The sequence below is a fragment of the Lactuca sativa genome, chromosome 5 (assembly GCF_002870075.4).
Source record: "Lactuca sativa cultivar Salinas chromosome 5, Lsat_Salinas_v11, whole genome shotgun sequence".
In the NCBI taxonomy this organism is placed as follows: domain Eukaryota; kingdom Viridiplantae; phylum Streptophyta; class Magnoliopsida; order Asterales; family Asteraceae; genus Lactuca; species Lactuca sativa.
The window spans coordinates 351,342,644-351,364,952 of NC_056627.2; the positions used below are offsets into that span (position 1 = coordinate 351,342,644).

Sequence of the window (22,309 nt, forward strand, 5' to 3'; positions counted from 1 at the left end):
CCATTCTGATTTTTCATCAAAGCATCCTCAATTGTTAATGCACCATGGGTTGGTTTCACTTCTTAAAACTCTACATGTACCATCTATTTCTTCTTTTGGCTTTTCTTCTATTTCTTTTTATTCTCCATTCCATTATTTGATTTTGATTTTGTTTGTTGAAAAAAAAATCAAAAGAAATGAGCTTCTATCTTCCTTATATCTATTCTGATTTTGTTATTCAGTATACCTAAACCGCTTCTTACACTAATCTTACGTTCAGGAGCTAATAATCCATTTAAGGCCTAATATCTAAAAATGGTAAGCCTTCAATTTTTATTTTATTCTTATTTTTTGTGTTGTGGTGTACATCTGAATTTCAATCTTTCATGAATTCACATTTTATCAGTGTTCGATCACATTACTAATGTTGCAATTTCAGTTGTTGGTGTTCTTTTTTAGTTCTTGGCAGCCTCTCAAGGTCAATATCAACGTTTTTTTTTTTTACTTCAATTTGTGTTGATATTATTGCCAAACATTAGTTCAATAATGATAACTACTTTTTTTTTAGAGGAAACAAGGTGGAAATAAATTCTTCCAACCCCCCCCCCCCCCCCCCCCCCCCCCCCAAAAAAAAAAAAAAAAAAAAAAGAAAAAAAGAAGAGGATGATAAATAAGCAAGCATCCATCCACCAAAAACCCAGAGAGGTACAATTCAACTAATTAATTCAGTGATTTGTTTACATACTTTTATCCTTTATTGAATGGTATATATGCATGATTGATTTATATTTTTATGGTGGTTATCCAGGCTCAATCAACTACTGCGGTGTAGAAGATTCCACTACACTGCGATGGTTGCATACACAAAATTAAACGAATCATCTCAAAGATTGATGTTTAGTACTTAGTACCAAAAATTCTCATTAGATTATTGTTATCATTATTTAATGTTTGTAAGGATTTGAGTTAATTTGAATACTAGAGTTAATTGTGTTTTTAAAGATAAAGTTGAATATGTTGCTTATATATGCATCTAAAATATTAGATATTGTGTTGGGTTTGTAGGCTTTAAAATGCCTTTCTCTTAATAGTTTTATTTATTTATTTATTTATTTATTATTATTATTATTATTATTATTATTATTATTATTATTATTATTATTATTATTATTATTTTTTAATAATATAACGGGTCTTATTAGTTGCAAATTAATAAAAGTTTTTTTCAATGTTCATTAGGTAGTAGTCTTGAAATATAGTTATTATTTTAATTTGATAATAATAATAATAATAAAACTGCTCAATTTTGTTAAACTACTTAATACATGTTCCTATTCTGGATAGGGGTAAAGTCCATAAAAGTAGAGAATGACAAGAATTTGGTGAATATCGCGTCAACTGAATGGCTGTTTGCCTCATTCCTATTCTGATTGGTTCAATAAAATGACTACTTTCTATTAGGTAACCCTCAATTCATCCCAATTAACTATTTGCAAACACTAGAAAGTTATAAGTAAATGATCCCATGTTTTCTTTTTTGTAGGTAATTACTACCATCCAAAATCTGAATTTTTGTTTCAGCCAATGGAATGGAAGCATGTGTTTGCAGAGGAAGACATTGAACATGAGGCAAATAACATGGTCTAGGAAAGTGCACACAAAGTGTTTGAAGAAATGACCGATAGAGAACCAAAGTATGAGCACTACAAAATCTTTCTTTATGCTCTTTATTATAAGGTTAGTTACGGATGTACTTTATTTTTGAAGCTTTTTTGCTTTTATTTTGTACAGAATGTTGTTTTACATCAAAAAATAAACCACAAGTACGTTGCTACTTCTTAAATTTAGCTATCATTAGGTAGATTGTCCTCAGGGCGTGTTCGGCAAAACTAACCAGTAGCGGGTAGCATTTGATTTTGGAGTGTTTTGTTGAAAGCTACTCCATGTAGCTTTTGATTTTGGAGCGTTTTGTTTAGGTTAAAAGCTAAACGTTCTTGTCGCCGAATGAGACTTTTTCTTTTTTACTAGCATTTTCTTAAAAGCTAGAAGCCAGAAGCTCTCAAACACTGCTTGCCAAACACGACCTAAGTATAATATCATAATAAGAAAAACGTTTGAAAGTATGATGTTGTAGCAGAAAGAAACAAAAGTAGGATGCTATAATATGTAACTAACGAAACCATGTTGCTATATCTTGCAATTACTGATGAAACTTAAACTACAGGAAAAGGCCATTCCTCAATGATATCAGAACCGGCTTGGAACCGATAATCGTAATCCGGTCCGACTTTTGTGATGCTGAAATTGGCATTCTACCTATAATTCCTAATAATGGTAACATACTTTTTTTGTTTTCTTTCTTACTATAAATGGAAGTACGCTGTTATTTTTGCATTTACCCTTAGACGTCATCTCATGTTTTTGCGGTTCATAGGTATAAAGCACAAGCATACACCTCCTCAGGCTAACTTTCAGATAAATATGATGTTTTCTCATTTGTTGTCATGCTTTTGGAATTGATTACTGAAATGAGGCATGCTCATTCATCTCAAACTTCTATGGATGATAGTTTAGTTGATTGGGTAACTTTTATACTTTTTTACTAAAGTATTTTTTGTCAAAAAATTACAAACTATCGTTGGAAATGTGGATTTGGCCCTATGTATAAAAAAAGTAGGCAAGACCATGTGTATACATGTTAAAGACACCCATCAAGATTCGTTTCAGGCATTATTAGGCTTTAGTAAAAAAATTGAACTTTTTGTTAATAGTTTGTTGATTAACTAGCTTATAAACTACTAAACCAAATCTAAAAAACAAAACAATCCAATTCTCTGACCCATGCATAGCATGAATACTTTTCTAGTTGAGAAGTAAATATAGCAAATTTTGTACCTGTCTTTTGAATCTACCTTTAAACTTTTGTATTTTCAATGTATGAATTCGTTGGAAACAAAGACTAAATCATTGTTAAAATGAACTAAGAGGTTGTTTGATAGTTGTTGATTAAGTTAGATCTGACTGAGTTAGAGGCCTGGATCTGAGCTCTGATCGGATCTGATTGAAATTATGTTTGTTTGATTACACATCTGACTAGCTGTGTCAAATGCTAAAAATGACCATTATACCCTTTTGTTATGTTTTATGCATTATTTCATTTAAAAGTCTTTTTGGTTCACATGACTTTTCCCCTAGTGCTCTCTAAAAATCGAAATTGGTATATATGACATGAAGTCCCCAAATCTAACATCCAACATTGTTGATTAATAAAAAATTCAATTAAATTCAAACACATAGAGACTAAAGGTGAAACCAAGCTTATCTAAGATGTCGCAACACAAGAATTATGTTGTGCATTTGTTCTCAAGTTCAAAATACGAAATGTTAGAGTGACATGATAGTTTTAGCTTTACATTAGAACAAACAAACATAAAAACAATCTACATAATGTAATATCAAGTCCCGGATTAAACACACAAATGTTGTTTCAACCGGCCACAACTCAGTTTTCTTCGCTGTCTTGGAACAGAACTACATCTGGTTGTTCGTTACACTTCACTATCACCTTTTGTTGCTCAAGATCAATGTCCACCCCTGAATTATAAGCATGTATATTTGTAAAATCATCCTATTATCAATACATATAGAAATTGAAAAAAAAAATGAAATCTGAGTTCATGCCAAAAGAAATATTGTTCAAGCATTTCATCGAACAGTTCATTTGCATGTCAAATTGTTACTTACCAAATGACCTATAATTAAAAACAATAATCGTGAACCTAAAATTTGTACAATCAACTACCTTTACTTCCGGTTCTTTAATACCCAAAATGTCATAATAACAATTTCATGAAAAAAACTGAACTAATAAAAGATTTTAAGAGAAAATCGTGACATTGCCTTGTAATAAAATCAAAAGTGAGTCACTCATTTCAACATCAATGTAGGGTACATGCCTCAAAATCTCCCGGTATGTCTTTGGATAAAAAAAACCGAACTGATAAAACATCTCAAGTGAAATACCTGAATGGAGAGGGTCGACGTTGGAGAACATTCATTAAGCTCAAAACTAAAACAACTAGATAGAAGCACACAATGAAAACAAGATCTAATAACTGATCACATGAAAAGTAGTAGTCTATTACGGAACTGAAAACTAAGGTTTTAGCAAGACATGGATAAAACAAATCAAAACTAATAAAAAGAAAAACGAACTGATTAATATTCTAATTAAGTGTATGAGATGATTCACAACCTTCAAATCTTTAGAAATCGCCTTCAGAAGGGGTTTTCATCATCTGGAACCGTCTCTCCTTCGAATTTGATCATGATGGTCATATTTTGCAAGAGCTATGACATCATTCCTTGCCAACCACTGGAATATTACAGAACGATCTAAAGAGGGTCATAGCTTATTCAACTTGCAGTCGGTTAGGCTATATGATCTTTGCTTGCGGCATCTCTAACTATTCGGTTAGCGTCTTTCACTTAATGAATCACGCCTTTTTCAAAGCATTACTATTCTTGAGTGCAGGTTCGGTGATTCATGCCATGTCGGATGAGCAATTTTCCTATTCAAAAAATAAAAGAAAATAAAGACTCCTGACGATATTTGACAGGGCGGGGTAGGCAGAAGTTGATCCGGTAGATCGACTAGCAGTTTCAACTACTGCTCGTGATGATGATTTTGATTAGCGAGATGTTCACTTTTACTTGGATTATGCAACAGATTTTGCTTATTCTCCTCCCACGACGTGCCTAGCTATTATGTTCCGACTCATGCATCTTCCGGTAAAGTAAAGCACGTCCAAAGTGCAGGAACCTTTCGGAACAAGTTAACAAAATCTGTGACCGTAGATATTAAAAATGCGATCACAAATTTGAAGATTTTTTCCAGATATACGACATTTTTTTCTAGATTTGCGATCGCATTTTTAATCCACTAGACCACCAAAATTCAACTTGTTCTCCTCAACTTGTTCTCTTTATAATAATACACAACCTAATCCTTGATGTGACGCATCGTAATATACGACGAAGTCCTTGGTTCCTTCTAGAAGAAAAAGGATTCGTGCTTTGTGTAAACCCAAAACTCGACTCAATAAGCCAGAATTCATCATTTTGGGCCTTAGCCCAAGCTTTTTCGGCCCAATCCCCTATTTTGGCCAAGACTCTCCTATTGGGCCAATGGGCCGATAACCTCTCAACTTGGTCCTTTTGGCCCGAAAACACACTTATATATATATATATATATATATATATATATATATATATATATATATATATATATATATATATATAACATTAATTGCTCTTGTAATTATATTGTAATATACCATAATATAACAATATATATATATATATATATATATATATATATATATATACACATACACACACACGCGCGAATACAATCAATCTATCAATCAAAATCTTTTGCCTATCAAAAACATAACAAGTGGTTGTGCAAAAAGATGGCCATGTTTACATACTCTTATGTATTATTCTTTATTGTTGCTGTTGCAGGTTTGTTAATTCAATTCCTTCAAAATGATTTGAGAAATTTTTACTTTAAATTTTATAATCCACTAATGTAATATCTTATATTTCAACAATAACTTATATTTAATTTTTTTTTATTTTAGTTGTAGTTCCGATGGTCAGTGGAGAAGAATGTAATTACATCATGGATCCAAAAAGTTGCGACTTTTGTGATCAACGATGTTATAAACAATTTCATAAAGTAACTTCAAAGTGTTTGTATAATGATGTAGAAAAACATGGATATTGTGTTTGCTACTTCACATGTACTTCACCTTAAAGGTTTATGACTCTCCTCGGTAAGATTTGGAGAAACAATTACTAATAGTTATGAACTTCTAGATCTTTTTAACTATATTGAATAAAATCATCTATGAGTGGTTCGATTATAAACCGATAAGTATTTATATGAACAAAACTTTTTTGGACTATTTTGATTTGTGTGTGTCATCTTTGCACAGAGATGATGCTAATATTTTCAATGGCTATTTTATTTTATCTTCTCTTGTTATTTTATAATTTCATATATCATTACTATATCCAATAATAAAGTTGATATTCAAAATTCATTTAGACTTAAATCATTCAAATAGGTTTTAACATAGGGGTTTGTAACATCGCAAATTTTTATATTTAAAATTCGGATAAAACAAAAAAAACACAATTTTTCAAAAGAAGTAAAACATCCATTGTTTTAAACCAAAAAACGTCCTATCAAATAAGAGTCGTATCAAAGCATTATATTAGCAGAAATCTCAAAACAAAAACAACAACGATGCAGTTGGTAAGCACAAAGCATAGTGAGTTATCCAAAATATCACCCATCCACTTTACACTCCCACCCCTCCCTCCTTTCCCCCCGGTAATAAATATATATCTAGCCTCCAAGCCATCAACCCGACGTCTACTCACACAACTATCAACCATAGTAAATCGGTATCTGGGCTTCAAGCCATCAACTGGGCCTCTATTCATACAACTATTAATCACTATACATCAACATCTTTGCACACATCCATCAACCATAATACATAAAATGTAAAACTCAATATAGTGAGAAAACATATTTTCACATCGAAATTTCACACAAATAATTTATGGGCACATGCAACCTAAGGATCTATGACATTTTCTCATTAGAACACTATCTACTCTAGACTACTAGAAAATAATGACCTATCTCAAAAAGCTGGTGAGAATCTAACTATGCAATGCCCGGGCAAGACTTGGGAGTATAAAGGGGTATTCCCCTCCTAACCGAGGTGCGATTCATCCGCATATTCAAAATACCTTACCGAGTTAATATTTTCTTTCACACATCGTCCTGAATAACCACTTCCATCCGCATCTACACCTAGTTAGAACCCTGCATCTAACCCTATACAAGTAGTCTCAAAATGGTCTGTGAGGATCAAACCATGTCCCATCTTTCAAACACAAGGAATTCCATATCAAGATCCGAGACCAATCTATGATTTAATACTTATGACTCAACACGATGGTACCTGTAAGGATGAGAAGAAAAGAGAGAGCAAAAATGCATGAAGTCCTAAGCTAGAATGACACTAAAAAGTATGAAAATTTGAAAAGAAGTAAAAAAAATATGCAAAAATTTTGAAATTTTAATGCAATTTTTCGAAAGACTTAAATGAATTACTCTAAATGTAACTATATACAACCTAAATGCATAAAATAAAGAATAAGAATACCTCACTCTAAGCTTAAAATTAAGCATTGTCCTCACATGTAGCAACAATGGTAAAAGGTAAAAATACCACGCCTAGAAATCATGCTAACAAGCAAGCAAGAAATTTTTGTCATGAAAACTTGAAAAATGGAAAAATATGGAAATTTCATTCAAAATGGGTTATTTTCGACCATAATGGTAAAAATGGGCTAGTTTTGACAACAATAGTAAAAATGGGCTATTTTTGACAATTATGGTAAAAATCGGCTATTTTTTTACAACAATAGAAAAAATGAGCTATTTTTGACAATTATGGTAAAAATGGACTATTTTTTACAACAATAGTAAAAATGGGCTAGTTTTGACAATTATGGTAAAATTGGGCTATTTTTTACAACAATAGTAAAAATGGACTATTTTTGGCAATTATGGTAAAATTGGGCTATTTTTAACAACAAAAGTAAAATGGGCTATTTTTTACAAAAAAAGTAAAAATAGGCTATTTTTGTTAAACTCTCCTAGTAAACTGTATAAATTACGACATGAATTATTACGTGTTATAATTTGTAGTAAAAAATAAACACTAGTAACATTATTTATAACGTTAAATAATGGAATTCAATATCCGCGTAAATATACGACGAAGTCCTTGGTTCCTTCTAAAAGGAAAAGGATTCGTGCTTTGTGTAAACCCAAAACTCGACTCAATAAGCCAAAATTCATCATTTTGGGTCTTAGCCCAAGCTTTTTCGGCCCAATCCCCTATTTGGGCCAAGACTCTCGTATTGGGCCAATGGGCCGATAACCTCTCAACTTGGTCCTTTTGGTCCGAAAACACACTTATATATATATATATATATATATATATATATATATATATAACATTAATTGCTCTTGTAATTATAATGTAATATACTATAATATCACGTAATATATATATATATATATATATATATACACACACACACACGAATACAATCAATCTATCAATCAAAATCTTTTGCCTATCAAAAACATAACAAGTGGTTGTGCAAAAAAGATGGCCATGTTTACATACGCTTATGTATTATTCTTTATTGTTGCTGTTGCAGGTTTGTTAATTCAATTCCATCAAAATGATTTGAGAAATTTTTACTTTAAATTTTATAATCCACTAATGTAATATCTTATATTTCAACAATAACTTATATTTAATTTTTTTTTATTTTAGTTGTAGTTCCGATGGTCAATGGAGAAGAATGTAATTACATCATGGATCCAAAAAGTTGCGACTCTTGTGATCAACGATGTTATAAACAATTTCATAAAGTAACTTCAAAGTGTTTGTATAATGATGTAGAAAAACATGGATATTGTGTTTGTTACTTCACATGTACTTCATCTTAAAGGTTTATGACTCTCCTCGGTAAGATTTGGAGAAACAATTACTAATAGTTATGAACTTCTAGATCTTTTTAACTATATTGAATAAAATCATCTATGAGTGGTTCGATTATAATCCGACAAGTATTTATATGAACAAAACTTTTTTGGACTATTTTGATTTGTGTGTGTCATCTTTGCACGGAGATGATGCTAATACTTTCAATGGCTATTTTATTTTATCTTCTCTTGTTATTTTATAATTTCATATATCATTACTATATCCAATAATAAAGTTGATATTCAAAATTCATTTAGACTTAAATCATTCAAATAGGTTTTGACATAGGGGTTTGTAACATCCCAAATTTTTATTTTTAAAATCAGGATAAAACAAAAATAAAAAAAACACCATTTTTCAAAAGAAGTAAAACATCCATTGTTTTAAACCAAAAAACGTCCTATCAAATAAGAGTCGTATCAAAGCATTATATTAGCGGAAATCTCAAAACAAAAACAACAACGATGCAGTTGGTCACGCCAAGCTTTTCTCCTTATCTCCGAAATTGCCTGAAAACATTTGACAACTGGTAAGCACAAAGCATAGTGAGTTATCCAAAATATCACCCATCCACTTTACACTCCCACCCCTCCCTCCTTTCCCCCCGGTAATAAATAGATATCTAGCCTCCAAGCCATCAACCCGACCTCTACTCACACAACTGTCAACCATAGTAAATCGGTATCTGGGCTTCAAGCCATCAACTGGGCCTCTATTCTTACAACTATTAATCACAATACATCAACATCTTTGCACACATCCATCAACCATAATACATAAAATGTAAAACTCAATATAGTGAGAAAACATATTTTCACATCGAAATTTCACACAAATAGTTTATGGGCACATACAACCTAAGGATCTATGACATTTTCTCATTAGAACACTATCTACTCTAGACTCCTAGAAAATAATGACCTATCTCAAAAAGCTGGTGAGAATCTAACTATGCAATGCCCGGGCAAGACTTGGGAGTATAAAGGGGTATTCCCCTCCTAACCGAGATGCGATTCATCCGCATATTCAAAATACCTTACCGAGTTAATATTTTCTTGCACACATCGTCCTGAATAACCACTTCCATCCGCATCTACACCCAGTTAGAACCCTGCATCTAACCCTATACAAGTAGTCTCAAAGTGGTCTGTGAGGATCAAACCATGTCCCATCTTTCAAACACAAGGAATTCCATATCAAGATCCGAGACCAATCTATGATTTAATACTTATGACTCAACACGATGGTACCTGTAAGGATGAGAAGAAAAGAGAGAGCAAAAATGCATGAGGTCCTAAGCTAGAATGACACTAAAAAGTATGAAAATTTGAAAAGAAGTAAAAAAAATATGCAAAAATTTTGAAATTTTAATGCAATTTTTCGAAAGACTTAAATGAATTACTCTAAATGTAACTATATACAACCTAAATGCATAAAATAAAGAATAATAATACCTCACCCTAAGCTTAAAATTAAGCATTGTCCTCACATGTAGCAACAATGGTAAAAGGTAAAAATACCACGCCTAGAAATCATGCTAACAAGCAAGCAAGAAATTTTTGTCATGAAAACTTGAAAAATGGAAAAATATGGAAATTTCATTCAAAATGGGTTATTTTCGACCATAATGGTAAAAATGGGCTAGTTTTGACAACAATAGTAAAAATGGGCTATTTTTGACAATTATGGTAAAAATCGGCTATTTTTTTACAACAATAGTAAAAATGAGCTATTTTTGACAATTATGGTAAAAATGGACTATTTTTTACAACAATAGTAAAAATGGGCTAGTTTTGACAATTATGGTAAAATTGGGCTATTTTTTACAACAATAGTAAAAATGGACTATTTTTGGCAATTATGGTAAAATTGGGCTATTTTTAACAACAAAAGTAAAATGGGCTATTTTTTACAAAAAAAGTAAAAATAGGCTATTTTTGTTAAACACTCCTAGTAAACTGTTTAAATTACGACATGAATTATTACGTGTTATAATTTGTAGTAAAAAATAAACACTAGTAACATTATTTATAACGTTAAAAAATGGAATTCAATATCCGCGTAAATATACGACGCAGTCCTTGGTTCCTTCTAAAAGGAAAAGGATTCGTGCTTTGTGTAAACCCAAAACTCGACTCAATAAGCCAAAATTCATCATTTTGGGTCTTAGCCCAAGCTTTTTCGGCCCAATCCCCTATTTGGGCCAAGACTCTCGTATTGGGCCAATGGGCCGATAACCTCTCAACTTGGTCCTTTTGGTCCGAAAATACACTTTTATATATATATATATATATATATATATATATATATATATATATATATATAACATTAATTGCTCATGTAATTATAATGTAATATGCTATAATATCACGTAATATATATATATATATATATATATATATATATATATATATATATATATACACACACACACGAATACAATCAATCTATCAATCAAAATCTTTTGCCTATCAAAAACATAACAAGTGGTTGTGCAAAAAAGATGGCCATGTTTACATACTCTTATGTATTATTCTTTATTGTTTCTGTTGCAGGTTTGTTAATTCAATTCCATCAAAATGATTTGAGAAATTTTTACTTTAAATTTTATAATCCACTAATGTAATATCTTATATTTCAACAATAACTTATATTTAATTTTTTTTTATTTTAGTTGTAGTTCCGATGGTCAGTGGAGAAGAATGTAATTACATCATGGATCCAAAAAGTTGCGACTCTTGTGATCAACGATGTTATAAACAATTTCATAAAGTAACTTCAAAGTGTTTGTATAATGATGTAGAAAAACATGGATATTGTGTTTGTTACTTCACATGTACTTCACCTTAAAGGTTTATGACTCTCCTCGGTAAGATTTGGAGAAACAATTACTAATAGTTATGAACTTCTAAATCTTTTTAACTATATTGAATAAAATCATCTATGAGTGGTTCGATTATAATCCGACAAGTATTTATATGAACAAAACTTTTTTGGACTATTTTGATTTGTGTGTGTCATCTTTGCACGGAGATGATGCTAATACTTTCAATGGCTATTTTATTTTATCTTCTCTTGTTATTTTATAATTTCATATATCATTACTATATCCAATAATAAAGTTGATATTCAAAATTCATTTAGACTTAAATCATTCAAGTAGGTTTTGACATAAGGGTTTGTAACATCCCAAATTTTTATTTTTAAAATCAGGATAAAAAAAAACACCATTTTTCAAAAGAAGTAAAACATCCATTGTTTTAAACCAAAAAACTTCCTATCAAATAAGAGTCGTATCAAAGCATTATATTAGCGGAAATCTCAAAACAAAAACAACAACGATGCAGTTGGTCGCGCCAAACTTTTCTCCTTATCTCCAAAATTGCCTGAAAACATTTGACTACTGGTAAGCACAAAGCATAATGAGTTATCCAAAATATCACCCATCCACTTTACACTCCCACCCCTCCCTCCTTTCCCCCCGGTAATAAATAGATATCTAGCCTCCTAACCATCAACCCGACCTCTACTCACATAACTATCAACCATAGTAAATCGGTATCTGGGCTTCAAGCCATCAACTGGGCCTCTATTCATACAACTATTAATCACTATACATCAACATCTTTGCACACATCCATCAACCATAATACATAAAATGTAAAACTCAATATAGTGAGAAAACATATTTTCACATCAAATATTCACACAAACAATTTATGGGCACATGCAACCTAAGGATCTATGACATTTTCTCATTAGAACACTATCTACTCTTGTCTCCTAGAAAATAATGACCTATCTCAAAAAGCTAGTGAGAATCTAACTATGCAATGCCCGGGCGAGACTTGGGACTATAAAGGGGTATTCCCCTCCTAACCGAGATGCGATTCATCCGCATATTCAAAATAACTTACCGAGTTAATATTTTTTTGCACACATCATCTTGAATAACAACTTCCATCCGTATCTACACCCAGTTAGAACCCTGCATCTAACCCTATACAAGTAGTCTCAAGGTGGTCTGTGAGGATCAAACTATGTCCCATCTTTCAAACACAAGGAATTCCATATCAAGATCCGAGACCAATCTATGATTTAATACTTATGACTCAACACGATGGTACCTGTAAGGATGAGAAGAAAAGAGAGAGCAAAAATGCATGAAGTCCTAAGCTAGAATGACACTAAAAAGTATGAAATTTTGAAAAGAAGTAAAAAAAATATGCAAAAATTTTGAAATTTTAATGCAATTTTTCGAAAGACCTAAATGAATTACTCTAAATGTAACTATATACAACCTAAATGCATAAAATAAAGAATAAGAATACCTCATCCTAAGCTTAAAATTAAGCATTGTCCTCACATGTAGCAACAATGGTAAAAGGTAAAAATACCACGCCTAGAAATCATGCTAACATGCATGCAAGAAATTTTTGTCATGAAAACTTGAAAAATGGAAAAATATGGAAATTTCATTCAAAATGGGCTATTTTCGACATTAATGGTAAAAATGGGCTAGTTTTGACAACAATAGTAAAAATGGGCTATTTTTGACAATTATGGTAAAAATCGGCTATTTTTTTACAACAATAGTAAAAATGAGCTATTTTTGACAATTATGGTAAAAATGGACTATTTTTTACAACAATAGTAAAAATGGGCTAGTTTTGACAATTATGGTAAAATTGGGCTATTTTTTACAACAATAGTAAAAATGGACTATTTTTGGCAATTATGGTAAAATTGGGCTATTTTTAACAACAAAAGTAAAATGGGCTATTTTTTACAAAAAAAGTAAAAATAGGCTATTTTTGTTAAACACTCCTAGTAAACTGTTTAAATTACGACATGAATTATTACGTGTTATAATTTGTAGTAAAAAATAAACACTAGTAACATTATTTATAACGTTAAAAAATGGAATTCAATATCCGCGTAAATATACGACGCAGTCCTTGGTTCCTTCTAAAAGGAAAAGGATTCGTGCTTTGTGTAAACCCAAAACTCGACTCAATAAGCCAAAATTCATCATTTTGGGTCTTAGCCCAAGCTTTTTCGGCCCAATCCCCTATTTGGGCCAAGACTCTCGTATTGGGCCAATGGGCCGATAACCTCTCAACTTGGTCCTTTTGGTCCGAAAATACACTTTTATATATATATATATATATATATATATATATATATATATAACATTAATTGCTCATGTAATTATAATGTAATATACTATAATATCACGTAATATATATATATATATATATATATATATATATATATATATATATATATATATATATATATATATATACACACACACGAATACAATCAATCTATCAATCAAAATCTTTTGCCTATCAAAAACATAACAAGTGGTTGTGCAAAAAAGATGGCCATGTTTACATACTCTTATGTATTATTCTTTATTGTTTCTGTTGCAGGTTTGTTAATTCAATTCCATCAAAATGATTTGAGAAATTTTTACTTTAAATTTTATAATCCACTAATGTAATATCTTATATTTCAACAATAACTTATATTTAATTTTTATTTATTTTAGTTGTAGTTCCGATGGTCAGTGGAGAAGAATGTAATTACATCATGGATCCAAAAAGTTGCGACTCTTGTGATCAACGATGTTATAAACAATTTCATAAAGTAACTTCAAAGTGTTTGTATAATGATGTAGAAAAACATGGATATTGTGTTTGTTACTTCACATGTACTTCACCTTAAAGGTTTATGACTCTCCTCGGTAAGATTTGGAGAAACAATTACTAATAGTTATGAACTTCTAAATCTTTTTAACTATATTGAATAAAATCATCTATGAGTGGTTCGATTATAATCCGACAAGTATTTATATGAACAAAACTTTTTTGGACTATTTTGATTTGTGTGTGTCATCTTTGCACGGAGATGATGCTAATACTTTCAATGGCTATTTTATTTTATCTTCTCTTGTTATTTTATAATTTCATATATCATTACTATATCCAATAATAAAGTTGATATTCAAAATTCATTTAGACTTAAATCATTCAAGTAGGTTTTGACATAAGGGTTTGTAACATCCCAAATTTTTATTTTTAAAATCAGGATAAAAAAAAACACCATTTTTCAAAAGAAGTAAAACATCCATTGTTTTAAACCAAAAAACTTCCTATCAAATAAGAGTCGTATCAAAGCATTATATTAGCGGAAATCTCAAAACAAAAACAACAACGATGCAGTTGGTCGCGCCAAACTTTTCTCCTTATCTCCAAAATTGCCTGAAAACATTTGACTACTGGTAAGCACAAAGCATAATGAGTTATCCAAAATATCACCCATCCACTTTACACTCCCACCCCTCCCTCCTTTCCCCCCGGTAATAAATAGATATCTAGCCTCCTAACCATCAACCCGACCTCTACTCACATAACTATCAACCATAGTAAATCGGTATCTGGGCTTCAAGCCATCAACTGGGCCTCTATTCATACAACTATTAATCACTATACATCAACATCTTTGCACACATCCATCAACCATAATACATAAAATGTAAAACTCAATATAGTGAGAAAACATATTTTCACATCAAATATTCACACAAACAATTTATGGGCACATGCAACCTAAGGATCTATGACATTTTCTCATTAGAACACTATCTACTCTTGTCTCCTAGAAAATAATGACCTATCTCAAAAAGCTAGTGAGAATCTAACTATGCAATGCCCGGGCGAGACTTGGGACTATAAAGGGGTATTCCCCTCCTAACCGAGATGCGATTCATCCGCATATTCAAAATAACTTACCGAGTTAATATTTTTTTGCACACATCATCTTGAATAACAACTTCCATCCGTATCTACACCCAGTTAGAACCCTGCATCTAACCCTATACAAGTAGTCTCAAGGTGGTCTGTGAGGATCAAACTATGTCCCATCTTTCAAACACAAGGAATTCCATATCAAGATCCGAGACCAATCTATGATTTAATACTTATGACTCAACACGATGGTACCTGTAAGGATGAGAAGAAAAGAGAGAGCAAAAATGCATGAAGTCCTAAGCTAGAATGACACTAAAAAGTATGAAATTTTGAAAAGAAGTAAAAAAAATATGCAAAAATTTTGAAATTTTAATGCAATTTTTCGAAAGACCTAAATGAATTACTCTAAATGTAACTATATACAACCTAAATGCATAAAATAAAGAATAAGAATACCTCATCCTAAGCTTAAAATTAAGCATTGTCCTCACATGTAGCAACAATGGTAAAAGGTAAAAATACCACGCCTAGAAATCATGCTAACATGCATGCAAGAAATTTTTGTCATGAAAACTTGAAAAATGGAAAAATATGGAAATTTCATTCAAAATGGGCTATTTTCGACCTTAATGGTAAAAATGGGCTAGTTTTGACAACAATAGTAAAAATGGGCTATTTTTGACAATTATGGTAAAAATGGGCTATTTTTTTACAACAATAGTAAAAATGAGCTATTTTTGACAATTATGGGAAAAATGGGCTATTTTTTACAACAATAGTAAAAATGGGCTAGTTTTGACAATTATGGTAAAAATGGGCTATTTTTTACAACAATAGTAAAAATGGACTATTTTTGGCAATTATGGTAAAATTGGGCTATTTTTAACAACAAAAGTAAAATGGGCTATTTTTTACAAAAAAAGTAAAAAAAGGCTATTTTTGTTAAACACTCCTAGTAAACTGTATAAATTACGACATGAATTATTACGTGTTATAATTTGTAGTAAAAAATATACACTAGTAAGATTATTTATAACGTTAAATAATGGAATTCAATATTTGCGTAAATATACGACGAAGTCCTTGGTTCCTTCTAGAAGGAAAAGGATTCGTGCTTTGTGTACACCCAAAACTCGACTCCATAAGCCAAAATTCATCATTTTGGGCCTTAGCCCAAGCTTTTTCGGCCCAATCCCCTATTTGGGCCAAGACTCTCCTATTGGGCCAATGGGCCGATAACCTCTCAACTTGGTCCTTTTGGGCCGAAAACACACTTTTATATATATATATATATATATATATATATATATATATAACATTAATTGCTCTTGTAATTATAATGTAATATACTATAATATAACGTAATATATATATATATATATATATATATATATATATATATATACACACACACACGAATACAATCAATCTATCAATCAAAATCTTTTGCCTATCAAAAACATAACAAGTGGTTGTGCAAAAAAGGTGGCCATGTTTACATACTCTTATGTATTATTCTTTATTGTTGCTGTTGCAGGTTTGTTAATTCAATTCCTTCAAAATGATTTGAGAAATTTTTACTTTAAATTTTATAATCTATTAATGTAATATCTTATATTTCAACAATAACTTATATTTTTTTTTTATTTTAGTTGTAGTTCCGATGGTCAGTGGAGAAGAATGTAATTACATCATGGATCCAAAATGTTGCGACTCTTGTGATCAACGATGTTATAAACAATTTCATAAAGTAACTTCAAAGTGTTTGTATAATGATGTAGAAAAACATGGATATTGTGTTTGTTACTTCACATGTACTTCACCTTAAAGGTTTATGACTCTCCTCGGTAAGATTTGGAGAAACAATTACTAATAGTTATGAACTTCTAGATCTTTTTAACTATATTGAATAAAATCATCTATGAGTGGTTCGATTATAATCCGACAAGTATTTATATGAACAAAACTTTTTTGGACTATTTTGATTTGTGTGTGTCATCTTTGCACGGAGATGATGCTAATACTTTCAATGGCTATTTTATTTTATCTTCTCTTGTTATTTTATAATTTCATATATCATTACTATATCCAATAATAAAGTTGATATTCAAAATTCATTTAGACTTAAATCATTCAAATAGGTTTTGACATAGGGGTTTGTAACATCCCAAATTTTTATTTTTTAAAATCAGGATAAAACAAAAATAAAAAAAACACCATTTTTCAAAAGAAGTAAAACATCCATTGTTTTAAACCAAAAAACTTCCTATCAAATAAGAGTCGTATCAAAGCATTATATTAGCGGAAATCTCAAAACAAAAACAACAACGATGCAGTTGGTCACGCCAAGCTTTTCTCCTTATCTCCGAAATTGCCTGAAAATATTTGACAACTGGTAAGCACAAAGCATAGTGAGTTATCCATAATATCACCCATCCACTTTACACTCCCACCCCTCCCTCCTTTCCCCCCGGTAATAAATAGATATCTAGCCTCCAAGCCATCAACCCGACCTCTACTCACACAACTGTCAACCATAGTAAATCGATATCTGGGCTTCAAGCCATCAACTGGGCCTCTATTCTTACAACTATTAATCACAATACATCAACATCTTTGCACACATCCATCAACCATAATACATAAAATGTAAAACTCAATATAGTGAGAAAACATATTTTCACATCGAAATTTCACACAAATAGTTTATGGGCACATACAACCTAAGGATCTATGACATTTTCTCATTAGAACACTATCTACTCTAGACTCCTAGAAAATAATGACCTATCTCAAAAAGCTGGTGAGAATCTAACTATGCAATGCCCGGGCAAGACTTGGGAGTATAAAGGGGTATTCCCCTCCTAACCGAGATGCGATTCATCCGCATATTCAAAATACCTTACCGAGTTAATATTTTCTTGCACACATCGTCCTGAATAACCACTTCCATCCGCATCTACACCCAGTTAGAACCCTGCATCTAACCCTATACAAGTAGTCTCAAAGTGGTCTGTGAAGATCAAACCATGTCCCATCTTTCAAACACAAGGAATTCCATATCAAGATCCGAGACCAATCTATGATTTAATACTTATGACTCAACACGATGGTACCTGTAAGGATGAGAAGAAAAGAGAGAGGAAAAATGCATGAAGTCCTAAGCTAGAATGACACTAAAAAGTATGAAAATTTGCAAAGAAGTAAAAAAAATATGCAAAAATTTTGAAATTTTAATGCAATTTTTCGAAAGACTTAAATGAATTACTCTAAATGTAACTATATACAACCTAAATGCATAAAATAAAGAATAATAATACCTCACCCTAAGCTTAAAATTAAGCATTGTCCTCACATGTAGCAACAATGGTAAAAGGTAAAAATACCACGCCTAGAAATCATGCTAACAAGCAAGCAAGAAATTTTTGTCATGAAAACTTGAAAAATGGAAAAATATGGAAATTTCATTCAAAATGGGTTATTTTCGACCATAATGGTAAAAATGGGCTAGTTTTGACAACAATAGTAAAAATGGGCTATTTTTGACAATTATGGTAAAAATCGGCTATTTTTTTACAACAATAGTAAAAATGAGCTATTTTTGACAATTATGGTAAAAATGGACTATTTTTTACAACAATAGTAAAAATGGGCTAGTTTTGACAATTATGGTAAAATTGGGCTATTTTTTACAACAATAGTAAAAATGGACTATTTTTGGCAATTATGGTAAAATTGGGCTATTTTTAACAACAAAAGTAAAATGGGCTATTTTTTACAAAAAAAGTAAAAATAGGCTATTTTTGTTAAACACTCCTAGTAAACTGTTTAAATTACGACATGAATTATTACGTGTTATAATTTGTAGTAAAAAATAAACACTAGTAACATTATTTATAACGTTAAAAAATGGAATTCAATATCCGCGTAAATATACGACGAAGTCCTTGGTTCCTTCTAAAAGGAAAAGGATTCGTGCTTTGTGTAAACCCAAAACTCGACTCAATAAGCCAAAATTCATCATTTTGGGTCTTAGCCCAAGCTTTTTCGGCCCAATCCCCTATTTGGGCCAAGACTCTCGTATTGGGCCAATGGGCCGATAACCTCTCAACTTGGTCCTTTTGGTCCGAAAACACACTTTTATATATATATATATATATATATATATATATATATATATATATATATATATATATATATATATATATATATAAAACATTAATTGCTCATGTAATTATAATGTAATATACTATAATATCACGTAATATATATATATATATATATATATATATATATATATATATATATATATATATATATATATATATACACACACGAATACAATCAATCTATCAATCAAAATCTTTTGCCTATCAAAAACATAACAAGTGGTTGTGCAAAAAAGATGGCCATGTTTACATACGCTTATGTATTATTCTTTATTGTTGCTGTTGCAGGTTTGTTAATTGAATTCCATCAAAATGATTTGAGAAATTTTTACTTTAAATTTTATAATCCACTAATGTAATATCTTATATTTCAACAATAACTTATATTTAATTTTTTTTATTTTAGTTGTAGTTCCGATGGTCAGTGGAGAAGAATGTAATTACATCATGGATCCAAAAAGTTGCGACTCTTGTGATCAACGATGTTATAAACAATTTCATAAAGTAACTTCAAAGTGTTTGTATAATGATGTAGAAAAACATGGATATTGTGTTTGTTACTTCACATGTACTTCACCTTAAAGGTTTATGACTCTCCTCGGTAAGATTTGGAGAAACAATTACTAATAGTTATGAACTTCTAGATCTTTTTAACTATATTGAATAAAATCATCTATGAGTGGTTCGATTATAATCCGACAAGTATTTATATGAACAAAACTTTTTTGGACTATTTTGATTTGTGTGTGTCATCTTTGCACGGAGATGATGCTAATACTTTCAATGGCTATTTTATTTTATCTTCTCTTGTTATTTTATAATTTCATATATCATTACTATATCCAATAATAAAGTTGATATTCAAAATTCATTTAGACTTAAATCATTCAAATAGGTTTTGACATAGGGGTTTGTAACATCCCAAATTTTTATTTTTAAAATCAGGATAAAACAAAAATAAAAAAAACACCATTTTTCAAAAGAAGTAAAACATCCATTGTTTTAAACCAAAAAACGTCCTATCAAATAAGAGTCGTATCAAAGCATTATATTAGCGGAAATCTCAAAACAAAAACAACAACGATGCAGTTGGTCACGCCAAGCTTTTCTCCTTATCTCCGAAATTGCCTGAAAACATTTGACAACTGGTAAGCACAAAGCATAGTGAGTTATCCAAAATATCACCCATCCACTTTACACTCGCACCCCTCCCTCTTTTCCCCCGGTAATAAATAGATATCTAGCCTCCAAGCCATCAACCCGACCTCTACTCACACAACTGTCAACCATAGTAAATCGGTATCTGGGCTTCAAGCCATCAACTGGGCCTCTATTCTTACAACTATTAATCACAATACATCAACATCTTTGCACACATCCATCAACCATAATACATAAAATGTAAAACTCAATATAGTGAGAAAACATATTTTCACATCGAAATTTCACACAAATAGTTTATGGGCACATACAACCTAAGGATCTATGACATTTTCTCATTAGAACACTATCTACTCTAGACTCCTAGAAAATAATGACCTATCTCAAAAAGCTGGTGAGAATCTAACTATGCAATGCCCGGGCAAGACTTGGGAGTATAAAGGGGTATTCCCCTCCTAACCGAGATGCGATTCATCCGCATATTCAAAATACCTTACCGAGTTAATATTTTCTTGCACACATCGTCCTGAATAACCACTTCCATCCGCATCTACACCCAGTTAGAACCCTGCATCTAACCCTATACAAGTAGTCTCAAAGTGGTCTGTGAGGATCAAACCATGTCCCATCTTTCAAACACAAGGAATTCCATATCAAGATCCGAGACCAATCTATGATTTAATACTTATGACTCAACACGATGGTACCTGTAAGGATGAGAAGAAAAGAGAGAGCAAAAATGCATGAAGTCCTAAGCTAGAATGACACTAAAAAGTATGAAAATTTGAAAAAAAGTAAAAAAAATATGCAAAAATTTTGAAATTTTAATGCAATTTTTCGAAAGACTTAAATGAATTACTCTAAATGTAACTATATACAACCTAAATGCATAAAATAAAGAATAATAATACCTCACCCTAAGCTTAAAATTAAGCATTGTCCTCACATGTAGCAACAATGGTAAAAGGTAAAAATACCACGCCTGGAAATCATGCTAACAAGCAAGCAAGAAATTTTTGTCATGAAAACTTGAAAAATGGAAAAATATGGAAATTTCATTCAAAATGGGTTATTTTCGACCATAATGGTAAAAATGGGCTAGTTTTGACAACAATAGTAAAAATGGGCTATTTTTGACAATTATGGTAAAAATCGGCTATTTTTTTACAACAATAGTAAAAATGAGCTATTTTTGACAATTATGGTAAAAATGGACTATTTTTTACAACAATAGTAAAAATGGGCTAGTTTTGACAATTATGGTAAAATTGGGCTATTTTTTACAACAATAGTAAAAATGGACTATTTTTGGCAATTATGGTAAAATTGGGCTATTTTTAACAACAAAAGTAAAATGGGCTATTTTTTACAAAAAAAGTAAAAATAGGCTATTTTTGTTAAACACTCCTAGTAAACTGTTTAAATTACGACATGAATTATTACGTGTTATAATTTGTAGTAAAAAATAAACACTAGTAACATTATTTATAACGTTAAAAAATGGAATTCAATATCCGCGTAAATATACGACGAAGTCTTTGGTTCCTTCTAAAAGGAAAAGGATTCGTGCTTTGTGTAAACCCAAAACTCG

At 31.0% G+C, this 22,309-nt stretch overlaps 1 long non-coding RNA gene across 1 annotated transcript; it reads left to right on the forward strand.

Moving 5' to 3' along the window:
• Positions 1–1,284: 1,284 nt before the first annotated feature.
• Positions 1,285–2,411, forward strand: LOC122198169 (uncharacterized). The gene is made up of 3 exons (XR_006192057.2): positions 1,285–1,440; positions 1,523–1,716; positions 2,204–2,411. It is a non-coding gene; the product is annotated as an uncharacterized LOC122198169 (long non-coding RNA).
• Positions 2,412–22,309: the final 19,898 nt, after the last annotated feature.